This window comes from Balaenoptera borealis (genome assembly GCF_965194805.1).
Source record: "Balaenoptera borealis genome assembly, chromosome: 2".
In the NCBI taxonomy this organism is placed as follows: Eukaryota; Metazoa; Chordata; class Mammalia; order Artiodactyla; family Balaenopteridae; genus Balaenoptera; species Balaenoptera borealis.
In genome coordinates this window covers 161,896,746-161,912,833 of record NC_138867.1, presented here as the reverse complement: position 1 = coordinate 161,912,833, position 16,088 = coordinate 161,896,746, and the positions used below count along the sequence as shown (strand labels likewise).

The 16,088-nt window shown below is 54.4% G+C and overlaps 1 protein-coding gene and 1 pseudogene across 14 annotated transcripts in view; one reads left to right on the top strand and one right to left on the bottom strand.

Annotated features, from left to right (window-relative positions):
- Positions 1-16,088, bottom strand: part of LOC309623767 (uncharacterized protein) — a 238,852-nt gene that overhangs the window by 12,197 nt on the left and 210,567 nt on the right. For 5 of the 13 annotated variants that reach the window (XR_014241581.1, XR_014241590.1, XR_014241599.1 and 2 more), the window contains exon 4: positions 9,094-9,223. The gene's annotated coding sequence lies outside the window, so the exon portion shown is untranslated. Of the gene's footprint in view, positions 1-7,183; positions 7,314-7,530; positions 7,753-8,597; positions 8,730-9,093; positions 9,224-11,779; positions 12,467-16,088 lie in introns of those variants that run through there. The other 8 variants (XR_014241592.1, XR_014241600.1, XR_014241571.1 and 5 more) reach the window with 4 other exon arrangements.
- On the top strand, positions 1,579-6,442 carry LOC309623507 (dipeptidase 2-like; annotated as a pseudogene). The gene is made up of 9 exons: positions 1,579-1,673; positions 1,829-1,956; positions 2,261-2,390; positions 2,610-2,751; positions 3,052-3,121; positions 3,242-3,417; positions 3,784-3,868; positions 4,537-4,612; positions 5,262-6,442. The product of its transcript is annotated as a dipeptidase 2-like (transcript).

Genomic DNA, 16,088 nt, shown 5'->3' with positions numbered 1-16,088 from the left:
AGTTTGGGCACAGTCCCTAAAGCATCTCAGTGGTTGAGCTTCTGTGAGAAGGCACATCCCCTCTGTGTGTGTGTGTGTGTGTGTGTGTGTGTGTGTGTGTTGGAGGGAGGGGGTCCCCAGAGGAGGCAGCTAGGGGGAGGGCCTGAGGCTGGAAATGGGGAGTGGCGTGCGGCCTCTGAGCAAGCACAGGCACTTAGCCCTTGAGGTTTCTGGGAAAGCTAGAGTCACAAGGGCCTCGAGATAAGGCAAGTGTAGCAGCAGAACCCAGGTGCCAGGTCTTTCCTCAGAACCTATACTTCTTCACGAGGCCAGGCCTTCCATGCTGAGGTAGGAGGGATCCTGGCCAGAAGGTCGGCCAGCAGCCCTGGGAGGAAGGTTGCTGCGATGGGGGCTCTGCTGCCATGGAAATGACTTCATTTCCTTCCACTCAAATAGCCTACTGACTGGGTTCCTGCTCTGTTGAGGAAAAGGGTCGTTGACTCTCCCCAGAAGGTGTTCAGTTCACATCCCAAAAGTCCCTCTCTTCAGGCCCTGGGGAGGTGTAGCAGCTCCTGAGGGCGCTCTTTCCTGAGGCTGGCTGCCAGAAGTGTGTGTGTGTGGGGGGGGGTTCCTGAGAGTTCCCGGGTGCTGGTTGAAGTCCCCAGAGAATGGTCATGCAGGTTGGGGAGTCAAGTAGGTGGAGAGAGAAGGTCGGGGGCAGAGGGCCCCTTCCTGAATCCAGAGCTCACAAGGTTCCCCCCCCCCATTTCCAGAAACTCTCTCTTCCCCCACACCAGCCCACATGGCCCCGTACCGGGAAACCGGGAGCCCAGAGCACCTGTGGCCGCAGAGACACTGGCACGCAGCCCTCGGAGTGGGCGGGGCCGGCTGCAGGCAGATGGGGACGCGGTGTGCTCCCAGGAGGCCTCGGGCTGAAGGTGGCCCTCTGAGAGAAGCGGCCCAGCTTGGCCAGGAAGGTTAGAGGCGGGGGAGAGCAGCCTAGGGCGCCCCCTCGGAGCAGTGGGAGTGGGAAGAGGCGCAGGGGCGGAGGGAAGCCGCGACGGGAGGCGAGTGGGCTCTCAGCAGAGGCCAGCTTAGCCCGCGGGAGCTGCCTCGGAGCAGGGGGCGGGAGGGCAGTGCCGCCCCGGGGCTGCCGGGCTTCGCGGATCGCGGCTCTCCGCACACGGCTCGCAGGGCCCTGTGACTCTGTATCCCCTCCCTCACCCCGCCCCCCTCGCGAGGCCGCGCCGCTGGGTGGCCTGTGTGGACGGGCACAACCCCATCGCCCGCCCCTCTCACACCCGCCTCTGCCCACCCGCCTGGCCCTGCGCAGCTTGCGGCCCGGGGGCCTCGAAGGTCCCCGCGCACTCAGCCAGCGGCCTCTGCTGTGTCTGCTGCTGCTGCTGCTGCGTCTGCTGCTGCGGCCGGGAACCCGCGTCCAGACCACGCTGGGCACCTCCAGCACCCCGAGTCCGCGGGAGCGCACGCGGGCCCTGAGGCGGGACTTCCCGCTTGTGGACGGGGGGCTGCAGTGTGTGCGGGCTGGTGGGGGCCGGTGGGGGCCTAGCCTGGCCCTGGGCAGGGGAGGAGGTCCGGAGCATGCAGAGCTACTGGGGAGGCTCCCTCACACCACCCCTGGATGTCCTCTCCATCATCTATGGATGCCCTCCCCCTTCTCTGTCATCCCCTCCCTGGTTGGGAACCCCTCAGTCCAGGCCTCAGCTGCTCCTAGTATAGTCTGTGTGACAGTGTGAGGTGGGGGACCCCCCGGCTGGCCCAGGCCAGGCAATGTGTCCTGCCTGATCCCAAGACCTAAGGAGCCCACCCATTTGCCTTGACCTCCCTCCAGCCACAACGACATGCCCCTGGGTCCTGAGGCAGTTTTACCACAATGGGCTCCAGGATGTTTATCTGTGCAATTTCAGCCATGGCCAGACCAGCTTGGACAGGCTGAAAGACGGTCTCGTGGGTGCCCAGGTACCAAAGGGACACACAAGGTGCCACCATGGCTGCTGGGGAATGTGGGGCAGTTTGGGGGCCTCAGAGACCACAGGTGAGTCACACTGGAACTAAGTTACCATAGTGGCCTAGAAAGTGCCATGCCATGGATGCTGGGGGCTACAGGGGTCACAGTGAGCCAACCTGACGGGCATCCAAGTACCACAGAAAAAGCAATGCATTCCATGTGACTTCTGGGCACAGTGAGTGCTGTGCCAGCTGAGGAGGCTATGAGAAGCCCAAGGAGTTCCAAAGCCCAAACCGAGCCCTGGCCTTCCCTCAGTTCTGGTCAGCCTACGTCCCATGCCAGACCCACGAACGGGATGCTGTGCGCCTCACCCCGGATCAAATTGACCTCATCCGCCTCATGTGTGCCTCCTATTCTGAGCTGGAGCTTGTGACCTCACTTAAAGGTAGACGGGGGACTTCCCTGGTAGTCCAGAGGTTAAGACTCTACGCTTCCACTGCAGGGGGCTCGGGTTTGATCCCCGGTGGGGGAACTAAGAGCCCTCATGCTGCGTGGCACGACCAAAAAAAAAAAAAAGGTAAACAGACTGGTGGTGGTAGGTGCTAGGGACTTCAGTAAGCTACCCCTGCCTCTGAAAATGATCATCTGACCTACCTGCCCCCAGCTCTCAACAATACCCGGAAGTTGGCTTGCCTCATTGGTGTGGAGGGCGGCCACTCACTGGACAGTAGCCTCTCCATCTTGCGTACCTTCTATGCGCTGGGTGTGCGCTACGTGACACTCACCCACACCTGCAACACGCCCTGGTGAGCGCAGTGCAGATGGTAAGGGCCCAGTGAGGCAGGGATCTGCCCAAGATCATGCTGGGGCCCAAAGCAAGTTTACCCCTGGGATCCGCCCTGAACCTGGAGTGGGGAGGGGAATGGAGGTTCGCAGAACAAGACTGAATCCCCAGAAGGGCCCTCCTACTGCCAGGCACAGCCCAGTTTGGGTCCCTCCTCTTGCACCAGGGAGTTGCAGGTGTAGACGGTTCGACAGAACCTCTTTCTAGGCTATTGTAGCCAAGTCATGGCCACCAGTCAGATTGCCTCCTGGCCATCCTGCAGGGCACAGAGCTCAGCAAAGGGTATCCACCCCTTCTACAGGAATGTCAGTCGGCTGACCGGCTTGGGCGAGGTAAGGACCCAGGTTCCATACCCTGCCCCACATGAATGTACAGCCCCGCCTGTTCCCTACAGATAAATGCACACAAGGTAAATGCAGCCCTGATGCCCTCTCCCCATCCTGTCCCTGCAGAAGGTGGTGGCAGAAATGAACCGCCTGGGCATGATGGTGGACTTGTCCCATGTCTCGATGCTGTGGCACGGCGAGCCCTAGAAGTGTCACAGGCACCTGTCATCTTCTCCCACTCAGCTGCCCGGGGTGTGTGCAAGAACACTCGGAATGATCCTGATGATATCCTGCAGCTTCTGGTGAGAGACTGCCCTGGCCCTCAAACCTAAAGCAAGAGGTTCAAACCGGGAGCCCTTGAACCCGAGCCTCTTCTCCCTCAATTTCCTCAAACCCCAGGTTAAGTATCTTCTGCCCCCAAAACCCACGGTCCACAGCCCCTGAACTCTTGAGCCCTAGCTGGGGGTCTAGGTGGTAAGATACTCCACCACACCCGGAAACCCAGGGCCAAGACACCACCCAGACCAGGGCTGCGGCTCCTCCATTCACACAAACCCAGAGAGGAGACGACTCTGACCTCAACACCTTCCTCACAGGGGCCGAGAGAGTGAACAGGCAGCTGGCTGTGCTGGGGGCCAAGCTGACTGTCCACCGGTCCGCCCCTGCAGAAGAAGAACGGTGGCATCGCGATGGTGCCCTTGTCCGTGCGGGTGCTGCAGTGCAACCCGTTAGCCAACGTGCCTACTGTGGCAGGTGAGCCTCACCCTGGGCTCTCTGAAAACTCTGATTTGGAGCTGAAGCTGGGTCCAAACTTGGGGAGGACTTCAGAAGAGCCCCAGTGGCTTGACCCTCCTGTTGGCAATAGGTACAGCTCCCAAAAACCCAGTAACGGACGGTACACAGCACCTTGGTGCCATGTGGAACTGGAGCCACGGAATCAAAACTGCGGTACTGATGGGTAGCAGGGAGGCTGTCAGACACAGAGCCCGGGTGCTGCCCATCTGTGCCTCTGCAGGGGCTCCTAAAGCGCACTGCCCCTACCTCTGGCCAAGGGACTGGACAGCTCCTTAGGTCTCTGGGGTCTTCATCAGTTGTACTCTTGTTCCTCTCTCATCCTCCACACCCGGGGAAAGGAGCCCCCACAGGTTCTCAAGGAGACTGGGAGGCAGGGTGAATCGTGGGTGGGAAATGGCCCAAACAGGGGGCTCTGGGGTCCACTCCAAATCTGAAGTCCAGTCTAGAGCCAGCTGGGATCACTTCAGATCAAACCTCAGGGCCCTCGAGTTGGTACTCTCGGTGCCAGGCCACGAAGGAACTGGACTGTTTGGCCTACAGGCTGCAAAAAGGGGAATCAACAGAGGCCAGTCATCACCCCCACCCCTGCCCTGGAAGCCCCACACTGCTGACTTCCCATTCTTCAGATCACTTCGACCACATCAGGGCAGTCACTGGATGCAAGTTCATCGGGATTGGCGGAGATTATGACGGGGCTGGCCGGTGAGTGCTTCCCCATGGCTTGTCTCGGGCTGGCTGGGCAGCAGTGGGGCTTTCACAGCCACCGTGCCCACCACACTGTGGTCCTCATGGCCTTGACCATAGCCTCAGGTGTGCTGGCCCAACTGGTATCTCCCCTCTCCCAGGGTCTGCTTCCTGGGCTCTCCTGTCTGCTTGGCCCTACTCTAGGTCATCATATTTGTCTAAAACACCACACAGAGCTCATCTGCCCAGCATCTGCGCCCATCCAGTGCCAGCAGACCCACGGCCTCTGAGCAGACTCTTCGCAAGGTCTGGGCTGGGCTGACCATCGTCTCTGCCTGCAGCTGGGTCTGTGCATGCAGGGGGGTCAACCCAGTTCTTAAAAAGCTTTTCTTCTCTTTATAAATGGAGGCAAAAATTGCATTCAGTGAAAGGCATAGATCTTAACAGTACAATTCAATGAGTTTTGACGAATAGTCGAGGCGCTCTTGGGGCCTTCCTTTGAAGGATGAAGAGCAGGAGTGAATCATTTACTCTCTCCAAGTCTCCATTTTCCATATCTGACCAGGGCTGGGGTTCAGTGGACCCTGGACACATAGGGCTCTGGTTCTGACTCAGGACCAGGGAACAGGTCTGAGGCCCAATAGCTGGCTGGCTGGCGGCCACACAGGTTCCCACAGGGGCTGGAGGACGTGTCCATATACCCGGTACTGATAGAGGAGTTGCTGAGGCGTGGCTGGAGTGACGAAGAGCTCTGGGGTGTGCTTCGAGGAAACGTGCGGCGGGTCTTCAGACAGGTGGAACAGGTATGCTGGGCTGGGCAAAAGAGTAGCTCTGAGCAGGTGGTCTGAGCAGGTGTACGTGGGGGTGCTGTGAGAGGTGCTGCCCGCTGACTGCCGCCTCCAGGTACGGGAGGAGAACGAGGGACAGAGTCCCTTGGAGGATGACTTCCCAGATGAGCAGCTGGGCAGCTCTTGCCGCTCCGTCCTCCCACGTCTGCATCAGAGAGAGGATCTGGCTCCAGACCAGAAACTAACCAGAGCTGCGGTTCGTGGGAATCCCATTTTGTCACCTAAGTGGTCATTCTCAAAATCTTGCCCCCACATGGGCCCAGGCCTCACAGTTATTGCTGCCTTCCCAGTCCTCATTGTTTGGCTCTGGTGATCCAGTTAATCCTGCCAGATGTCACTTTGGCAGCCACAGATACCCCCCAAAGTTTCCTTGCATGCGAGCACAAACATTTCCTATGTATTATTCTCTTCTGATAATTCTTTCAATGTATCCCTTCTGGCTTTGTGCAAAGCGATTCTTTGTTTTGTACACGGGGACCACATCTGGGAAAACATCGCCGCACCCTCATAAGTGACAGGGGGAGACCCGAACTGGCCAAGCCATGACAGGAGCTCGCCGCTGCTGAGCTCTACAGATCCCGCCCCTTCCACACAGTTCGCCAATTCCGCGGCGAGCTCATCTTTCTTGATGTTCTTCCCTTAGGAGACGTGTACAATGCAGCAGGATTCTCAACCCGTTCCCCGTGGTCACTTGTGCTAGATGGAGCTTTGCAGTGTTCTGTGCCGGCCGTGGGCCGCTGGTGGAACACTGTGTGACAACTGCCTGCACAGGACTTCAGGGTTCATGAAAAAATGTCTGTCTTCCCAGCCTGACGCTGCTGAAAACCACGCTTCCCAGAGAAGGAGAGAGATCCAGCTGGTCCACACCTGCATACACATTTGTTGACATGTGCAGAGGACAGCAGGCTCTAGCAGGACCCACATCAGCCTAAATTCAAGAACTCCGGTGCCAGCCCTTGACAGCAGCTGAAGGGGGCTTTACAAGAGATGCAACCTCGAACCATACCCTAGGCTGAATCAGAGGTGCTGTTGGAAGAAATAGGCCGTTGTGTCACTTTCCCGAAGAGTTTGGCCACGAGAAAAGTCCCCCAGAGCCCAGCACTGTGGGAGAGGCCTCACCCACAGAGCAGGGCAAGTGTCCCAGGCAGGGTGCCCCGCGCCCGGCACCCCGCCAACGCAGCAGGAAGGTGCCCCCCCTACGCCCCAGACAACGGGAGCTCTCCCTTCCTCAATAATTGAGCTTCTCATCCAAAAGAGGTTCTCTTCCCACCCAAACATTAGAGCTTCTAAATATTTCAGGATCCCTGGGTTGTAGAGGGTCACTCGCCGTGCCCTTTGGATAAATGAAGCCAACGTCAGCTGCTTCTGGGCTGGCCTTGAACAAAACCATCAAGATGGAAAATCTCTGCTCCTGCCCTTCCTCCCGTCACCCCCCGTCAAGCCTTTCCTGCTGCATGCAATGACCCGGCTCTTTTGTGAGCAGGTGAAGAACACCCACGGTGCGTGCAGTTCTGTGGTCCCTGCAGAGATGAGGTGGGTGCGGGGGACCCTCAACCCTGCTGGCCTCTGCTGCCATCCCCAGGGCCCTTGATGTGGGCTTCAGCACAGCACAGCCAGCCTCAGGAGGCCTGTGGGACCACTGGGGCCCCGGTGGCGATCCCCTGGATGTTCCTGGGAACGCTCCCACGACTCCAAGGCCAGTCCTGCCAGCACCCAACTCCACCAAGCTGGCACTCCTTACCTTTTCCGGATTCCGTTCGCAGCTCCCTCCTCATACGCATTCTCAAAGCTTCCAAGAGGGGTGACCCCACTTCTCTGCTACAACTCCACCCTGAAGGCAGCCCCCGCCTGACAGCACCGCCCGCCCCCCCCCCCCCCCCCGGCAGGGCAGCCCTGAGTAGCTGCCCCTCCACGTGCACTGTCCGTTCCCAGGTCCCACGCCAGCCCGCCGAGGGGTGGAGCCTCCAGGAGAGCCGCTGTCCGCTCGCACTGCCCCAGCATCACCACCGCCACTTGCCGCCACTCTGCACTTGCCTCCTGTGTGCTTCCCCACCCCGGTCCCCTGCGTGGGTCCCCCGCTGCGCGTACACAAGCCTGTGCAGAGACAGAGCACAGCCACCAAGTCTGAGCCTCGCCGCTGACGTCTGTGCTTGGAGAGGCTGGAGGAAGCTGCTCCCCAGTCGGCTTCACCGCAGGGTCCTGGTACCCAGTCTGCCTCCAGCAGGGAGGTGATGGGACCCCACGGAAGGATGCCCAGAAGCTCTCCCGGCCCGCGGGGTCTGGGGCTGTTCAGCTCTCTAATGCTGGGTCCTTCGGAGATAAAGTCTTCAGTCACCTGCCTGGGCACCCCATCCCCTCTGAAGATACAAACTCAACCTCCTCCAGGGTCTTGGCCTGGAGGGAGGAGCCGCCCAGGGTCAAAGCCCATCCCTCTCTCTTCCCACCTCTAGACCTGTGGGAAGGGCTCAGGCTAAACTCCCGGTGCCTCTTCTCTCAAACCCTCAAATGATAAGAGAAGAGGTATGTCTGTCCACCTTGCAGGGTCCTTACTCCGTCTGCCAGTAGGCGACATGGTCCTGGAGGTGCTTCTTAAACTGCCAGTCTCACTGTCTTAGCCTCAGAGTTACACACGCCCAGGAAGGACCCCGGGTACACGGCGTCCCGTTACTCCCAACTCTACTCCTGAGCGTCAGGGTTAGCTGACAGCAGGCGACAACCCATTTCAGGGATTTCTCATTTCCAAGGGCTCTTGAATGCAGAAAGAGCCCTAAGAGTCAAAGGAATTTGGCTCCAGTGGTGAAGTTACAAGTCATCTGGCAAACACTTACAGCTGGAGGGCCAACTAAGCACCCCCTTAAATCTCACCACACAGACTCTGCTGATCCGGGCTGGCCGGTGTGGTTCTCCTAAGGTTGCTTGTGCTATCGATCATCTTGCTGTACCTCCCAGTTAAAGATACAGCCTTAGGAAGATGGCTGGACCCAGACCATCAGGCAATCATATTTACCCATTGACCTACCCTCTTCCTCCCTCCTTCCTCCCTCGCTTTGGAAGCTTTAGCGAAACATATTTCACTTCCCACTTTACAATGAAATCATTAGCCTCTAAATAACGCACCTTGCATGGATAGGAGGGCAGGCAGTCTGCACACACACCTGTGCTGGTCGCTCTGCCCAGTGAAAGGGAGGAGCAGAGTATTCCCCAAGGGGCTTTCTCGGAGCTTCGGAGGCTGAAATTTGAGGGTTGACGGGGTGTACACGTCAGGAAGTGAAAGAGAGAGACTCCAGCTGCGGGAGAGGAGGGGAGAGACTCTCAGTGGTCTTCCTAGGTAGTGAGCTGTCGGAGCGAGTGGCATTCCTCCCCATCTCGCCCATGAAACTGTAAACACAGCACACGTCTCTGTGTCCTTTTCCTAACAATGGATTATTTTTTAAAATCTTTTAACTCTGTGTGTTGTTGTACAGGAGGGTCACTGAGGGATATATTTGAGGCTAGGACCCCTAACTCCATGAATAGCAAAGTTAATATCTGATGCAGCCAGGACGTTGCAAAGCCTCTTGGGACCCCAGGCACCCAGGATCGCTGTGCACGGAAGAGCCAGCTGCCCATTCGCTGCTCATCCCCCTGCAGGCTCCCCTGTCACTTGCTTACCTGGCCTCCTGTCTGTATGTTCCCTGTTGCAGCTCACGGTGCTTGACTAACTGAGCCCGAAGCATTCAGAGCCTCTTCTGCTGGGTGCTCAGAGCACTGATCCCAAGAGCTGCACCACCAAAACAGGATTCTAAGGGTCGACAAAATGGGAAATCTCGCAGTTTATCCTCTTTCTAAGGACCCACTGTACTTTTTGTTAGTAAAGCCTCTTAGATAACCTTTAAGAAAGACACCTGGGTTTTTTTCCAAACTCACTCAACTTTTCCCATAATGAAATTTTTATTAATATCCCGCAGACTTGTGCTTCACAAAAGCACTCAGGAAGTCTTTTCCAGAAGCGTATAGGTCGTGTCTGCAACAGTAGTTCTCGTGCAAATGCAGCAGTGAACTTTGCGTGACTGTTTCAAGGATGTTTAATGAAAGCCAAGGGCATGATTCCTAAAATGCAATTCAGTGAAGATAATTATACAAGGAAATAAACTAATATGGTTCAAGTCATTGGCCTTCTGGTAGACCAGTGAGAGGCATCTGCCTCAGACTGCCTACAGGGGTGGATGGGGCGGGGGACCTTGGATGGTCACTCCTAAAGGGCACTCCTCTCCCAGACTTTGTAAGTACTAAACAGCCCACAATTCGAGGTTAGACTCTCAGAGGGAAATCAAAAGCACTGTTATCTTGCTTTAATAATTGAGGATAGGATCTATATGCTTTGGAGAGGAGAAAAGCAAATGGCAGAGATGCCATCCAAGTAGGAAACTTGGTGAGCTAATCAGTATTCTCCCCTGAATGGAAGTCTCTATCCTCCTCCAGGACTGAGGCAGGGACGGACTTGCCTGAGGTCATATAGTGAGTTGGTAAGAGGAGAAAGTCACATCCAGTTCCCAGACTCTGTTCAGTGATTACTCACCCTACCAACAACCCAAAGACCTCAGCTCTTCTTGAATATCTTGAACTGAGTTGTGGGCTTGTAAGGTGCCCAGAAGTTTTGTATGGTTTTGTTTTATTTCTAGTAAGTAGCTGGAAGTCTGAGACCACGGTTGATGCACAACCAGAGGAAAGGGAAGGAAAAGAGGAAAAAGTACATGAAGTGCGTCCTCCTGAACTCTTGCTATTTTGGTTTCAAACTTCACTTCTCCGTACTCTAACCATGAAAATACCGATGGTCATGGTGATGGCAGTGGCTGTGATTTACTGAGCACCCACTCTGTACTCTGTCCCGTCTTAAGCAGGCTCTCTTGATTCTCATGCTGGTTCTGTCTCATTTTTCTGACTTTTAAACCTTGGAATGTCCCACCCACTCCTCTTCTCCATCCTCACTCACTCCCTTGATGATCTCATGCAGCCCCAAGATTGTTAATGAACTACACACTGATGAGCGTATCCCAGCCCCGGCCTCTCCCGGGGCCCCGGATGCTCACACGCCTCTGTCTACCCATCACCTCCACTTGGGTATCCAACAGACTACTGCTGCTTAATGCGCCTGAAGCCAAATTCTTGGTTCCTGCACCCCACAACCAAAGGGTTCTCCTTTCACCCAGTTCTCCGTTTCAATATGTGACAACTCCAGTTTACCCATCGTTCAGGACAAAATCTTTTTTTTTATTGCAAAAGTGTTGTTTCTTTTTTCTTAAATTTTTATGGGAGTAGAGTTGATTTACAATGTTGTGTTAGTTGCAGGCTTACAGCAAAGTGAATCAGTTATACAGATACGTATATCTGCTCTTTCTTAGACTCGTTTCCCGTACAGGCCATTATAGAGTATTGAGTAGAGTTCCCTGTGCTATACAGTAGGTCCTTATTAGTTACCTATTTTATACACAGTAGTGTGTACGTGTCAATCCCAATCTCAGGACAAAATCTCGAGGTGTCTCTTTGTGTCTCACTATTCACCCAACCCACCCCTCATACTAGCTCATCCTACAGGTTCTACCTACAGAATATTCCAGATTCTGACGGTCACTTATCACCACGACCACTGCTGAAATCCAAGCTCTCTTCCTCTCTCACCTGGAGATGCAGTCACCTCCGACCTGGTCTTTTGGCTTCTCCACTTACAGTGTTGTTGTTTTCTTTATTGGAGTATAATTGCTTTACAATGTTGTGTTAGTTTCTGCTGTACAATGAAGTGAATCAGCTATAGGTATATATATATCCCCTCCCTCTTGGACCTCCCTCCTCCCCCCCATCCCACCCTTCTAGGTGGTCACAGAGCACCGAGCTTACAGTCTTAAAAGCTACTTTCCACTGAACAACCAGAGTGGTCTTTCTAAAATATACATCAGGTCATTTCTCTGCTCAAGGCCACCAGTTGTTTCCCATCTCACTTAGAGTAACCCTGCCAGGCTGTATGATCCAACCAGCCCCTGCGTGCGTGCACACACACACACACACACCCTCTCTGCCCTCTTCTCCTTGACCCCCACTTTCCCACCCCTCCAGCCACACAGAGCTTCTTCATGCTCCTTGAACTTGCCAAGCACTCTCCCACTCCAGCACCTTTGAACTAGCTCTTTGCCGTACCTGGACATCTATATGGCACCTCATTTTCTTCCAGGTTCTGTTGAAGTATCATCTTATCAAAGATGCCTTCCTTGACTGTCCTTTAAGAAAAGTCATCCCCACATGCATACACTGTCTCCCCTACCCCTCAGCCCGGCTTTATTTTTCTTCTAAGTATCATAACCACCTGACACAGATGTCATTGCCGTTTTCCATCTTCCCATGTTAGACTATTAACATCCGAAGAGGAGAGACTGTTCTGTTTACTGCTTGATTTCCAGCACCTAGAATACGCCAGAGTATGGATTTATATGTTTATATTATTTGTTAAATCAATGAGTGCAGGTACCGTGATCCAATTTTACAGATGAAGAAACAGAGACTCTTAGAAGCTGATTACCTGCCAAAGACCAGTAAGCGGTAAGTTCAACCAGTAAGTTCATCAGACACTGGAGTCTTTGCCTTGGTGTCCAGTCCCCTGTGGTGCCACCACGTCCATCACATTCACAACAATAAGGCATCTCCTTCTCCCGACCTCTCTTCTGCTGCTTCCGGGAAACAACCTGCTCTCGGGAGGTGTGGTGGGGAAATGCACAAACCAGCAACAGGCAGAGAGAAGTACAGGGTGTGTGCGGTTTTATTGGTGCCACACACCCGGCCTCTTCTGTCTCTTGTAATCGAGTTGCTGAAATGTGTACGGCTGGCCCAGATTCCAGGGCACCTACTCCAGAGGAAAAGCGGGGCTTGCAAAGGAGGCTGGAGATGCCCACAGCCACTTTGCTGAGCCTCATCACACGCGCTGCTCAGGCTTCTGGATTAATCATGAGATGTGGAAAAGAGCAGGAAATCTACCTCCGTAACTGCAGCTCAGCTGGGTTCCTTAGGACATTTCCCAGCAAGCAGAGTGATCCCCGCTTTGCCAGTACTGCAGGCCCATCATTAAGCCCAAGATCCGCCATCCCCTCCTGGGAACAGAGTGCCTGACTCGCCCTCCCACCAAGACCTGCCGGGGGAGCCAGTGGACGCCCCTGACCCAGAGCTGCCAACAGATGCCGCCGCCCACCTGGCTGCCACAGGATGGGGCCGGGAGGGGCAGGGCAGCTGGCCCCAGTCCGGCTTCCCGCTCCCCCTCCCCCGCCCCTCCCCCCCAGCGCTGACTCCCCCCAGCTCTCGTCAAACAGAAACAGCTCTGCTACTTACCAAGTGTAGCACCTTGGGCACGTTATTTAATCCAAGCCTCGGTTTCTGCGTGTAAAGTGGGGGTCAAGATCACGCTGACCTCCTAGGGCGGCTGTGAGACTGACCGAGACGAGGTCTACATGGCAGCCAGCACAGTGCTTGACCCGTAATGGAGCCGGGTAGGTGGCAGCTGTCATCAACACAGACTCAGAGGGCTGGCAGGGGTATCAGAAACCTTTCAGCCAGTGGGAGGCACTGCCAACTACACCCCTGGTAGGCAGGGAGAGCTGGACCAGTTGCCAGCCAGCCCATCCCTCAGTCTCTGGGGCAACTGCAGGGGTTCCTACCAGCCCCTCCCTCCTTCCTGCATCTGATTCCGATGCCATCAGCAGTCAGTGAGCCCAGAGGGACTCTCCAAAGCTCCCCTGGCTTTCCAGTTTCTAATTTCTACCATGATAACCTACCGTGGGTCCAGAGAAAGGCAAACTCTTGGCCACCTGAGGGACAGGGAGGCAAGATACCCAGTCTCGCTGTGGCTGATGGTAGACAGCACGATGGCAACTCAGGTTTCTAAGCCTCCAAAGACAGTGGGGCCAGGCATGTGCCTACCAGCTTGGGTGAGTCTATTGCTACAGCTTGGGGAACTGTGTTAGCCGCCTGGCATCCTGTTGGTGACATGACCTGGCTCACAGTGAGAGTGTTAACACACAGAAATCAGCAGACGTTGCCAGTCAAGGTGCCTCCCTTACCCCAACCCCCAAGAGCTGGTGAACGTTTATCAGCCCACCACCCAGCAAGACTGTTCTCGCTCCCCACCCCTGCCTTGGTTGCTTGTAACTATTCCCCTCCCACTACACGCCCATCTCAAGTGTTCCTGAAATAAACCGCCAGAGACAGGTGATGAGAAGCCACTGGGGATGCGGGCAGGGGGGCTGACCCCCTGAGCCAGCATTAAGGCTCCGCCTCCCTCCTTTCACTGTCTGTGCTCCTTCTCGGAAGAAAGTTCACCAGCAGGTACTTGGATGCAAAGACTCATCACCAAGATCTTTGCACCAGTGCTCCGAGGTGCATGTGGAGCAAAGAGGCAACCAGGAAAATGGCTCAGAGCCCCGGAACTCTGACCTCTAGGGGACCACCTAGGGTCACAGAGACTTGTGGACTCCGCCCAGACCCCATGGAGAGCCTTGTGAGGAAGAGCTTGTGGGGCTGGTGGAAAAGGAGGGCTATCCAGTGTCAGCCAGCATCAGCGAGCTCAGCAGAGACCTCAGCTTCTCTGGGGTCACATCTGCATCGCCCCTTGAGGAAGCTGAAAGGAATCCAGGGCAGCAGCCTTGAGGCTGAGGGAGACGGAGCATCTCTGCCCCCATGCCCTTCACCAAATGGACACTGGCCGTTCTGTTCCATCAGGAGCATCGCTGAGCAGCAGCAGCTTCTCCAAGGACCCGGGGGCCCCGGATACTGGGAGTGGCACCACGGGACCCCCGATGGGCATCCCCCTCCCTCCCCCTCTCTCCCCCACGGAACCCCTTCCCTCCGCAGCAGTAGGTTTCTCCCTGAACTTTACCCTTAAGGGAATCTGGTGCATTCTCTCCTACAATATTTATGACCCACATCAATTTTTCATTCATCCCATCACTCAGCTTCTCAGGCGAGTTTGGAAACTTTCCCTCTGAGTTCTCCTTCTGCTGAGGGTGAGATGGGGACCGGAGTAAAGCCCCAGGGACCTGCTGCACCATCCGCCCCGCCATCCTCCTGCCCAGAGAGCCAGTGTCTGCCACGTTAACTGCCAGCCCGTCCGCCCCTCTTTCTAAGCCGCTCACAATCTGATTACACCTCAACGTCCAACCTTACACCCCACCTCTGAGGCCCCTGGCCCCCCCCCCCACTTCTCACTGTGATCTGCAAACACAAAGCTTCCCCTCCCTCTCTGGGTGGGGAAAGGGGTTCCTATTGCTTCTGACCCTGTCCTTCCTTTGGTGCATCTGGCCCTGCCTCATCCTCCAAGCCCAGACCAATTCCACATCTTCCCCCAAGCCACGTTTCCCCTCATCTAATCCCCATACCATCTCCTTGCTCATCCCTGTTTCACTTCAGCCAGTAATTAATGACTCAGTATTTAGCTGTTCTTTAACTATTCTCTCTGGCTGAAATGTAAGCTCACTAAAGACAGAGTCTGCACTTTCACACTTCTGTGGCCTGGTTCCCATGGGGCTTACGGTATATAGCACCAGCTACGTAGCAGGTGCTTCATAAATAACTAGATACAGAAATAAATAGCAAAGAATAAAATAACATAATAAAATGATAAATAATAATATAATTATAAATAAACGATTTAATACATAACTTGGTGGAAATCATTTGGACTTTTCTCTAATTTCTACCATGGGTCTTGGTAGAAGACCCATGGTAGAAATTATTATAATTGGGTCTTGTTTTTATCTGGTCTAATCTCAGATGTAATGACGATAATACAGAGATGTTCTTATCTCTGAGAAATACGATAGTATGTTAATTATATTAATAATAATAACGATTGCTCCAATTTATTGAGCCCTTACTCTGTGCTGGAAGCAGCAAAGTGTTTTGCAGGCACTATCTAGCTGACCTTTCAGGTAAGTGTTGTTATAACCCCCATTTCACAGGTGAAACACAGAGAGGTTGTGACTTGTCCAAGGACACACAGCTAATACGCGTTAGAGCAAATGCTCAACAGCTGTAGCTCAGACCAGGGCCCATGCTTAAACGTCGCCTCGTTCCTGCCACAGCTAGTAGCCCTGCATCCCTACATCCCTGCGCACAGTCTCCAGGAGGGCAGCCTGAGGTGTGGACAATGCAGTAGCCACCAAAGGCCGGTGCAACCAGCCCAGCGAAAGAGGAGAACCTTCAGGTAAATATGGGGAATGAGCATAAACACTTATATCTGCTCCCGCCTGAAATACCAGAAATGTTACGTAAAGGAATAACAAAAGGGTCGCTCCCCAAAGACAGGGAGAGGAGGGGAAGCCACAGCATCAACACGACACAACAACCAAGACCCAACACGGCCAAAATTAAATAAATAAAATAAATTTTAAAAAATTATATCAGAAACGAAAGTACTTCTATTTAGAGACAGATTCAGCAGTAAGGATACTGACAGCAACAGAGAAAAAACAAAAGAAAAAAAACATTAAAAATTAGAGAGTACAAAACAATGAGAAAGACACAGCCCAGGTTCATTTAATACAGGGACAACTAGTCCTTAATACCTTACCTGTCTAGTAGAAATCACTACAATGCAACTTATTTTTACTGTGCATAATGTCACTCTAATT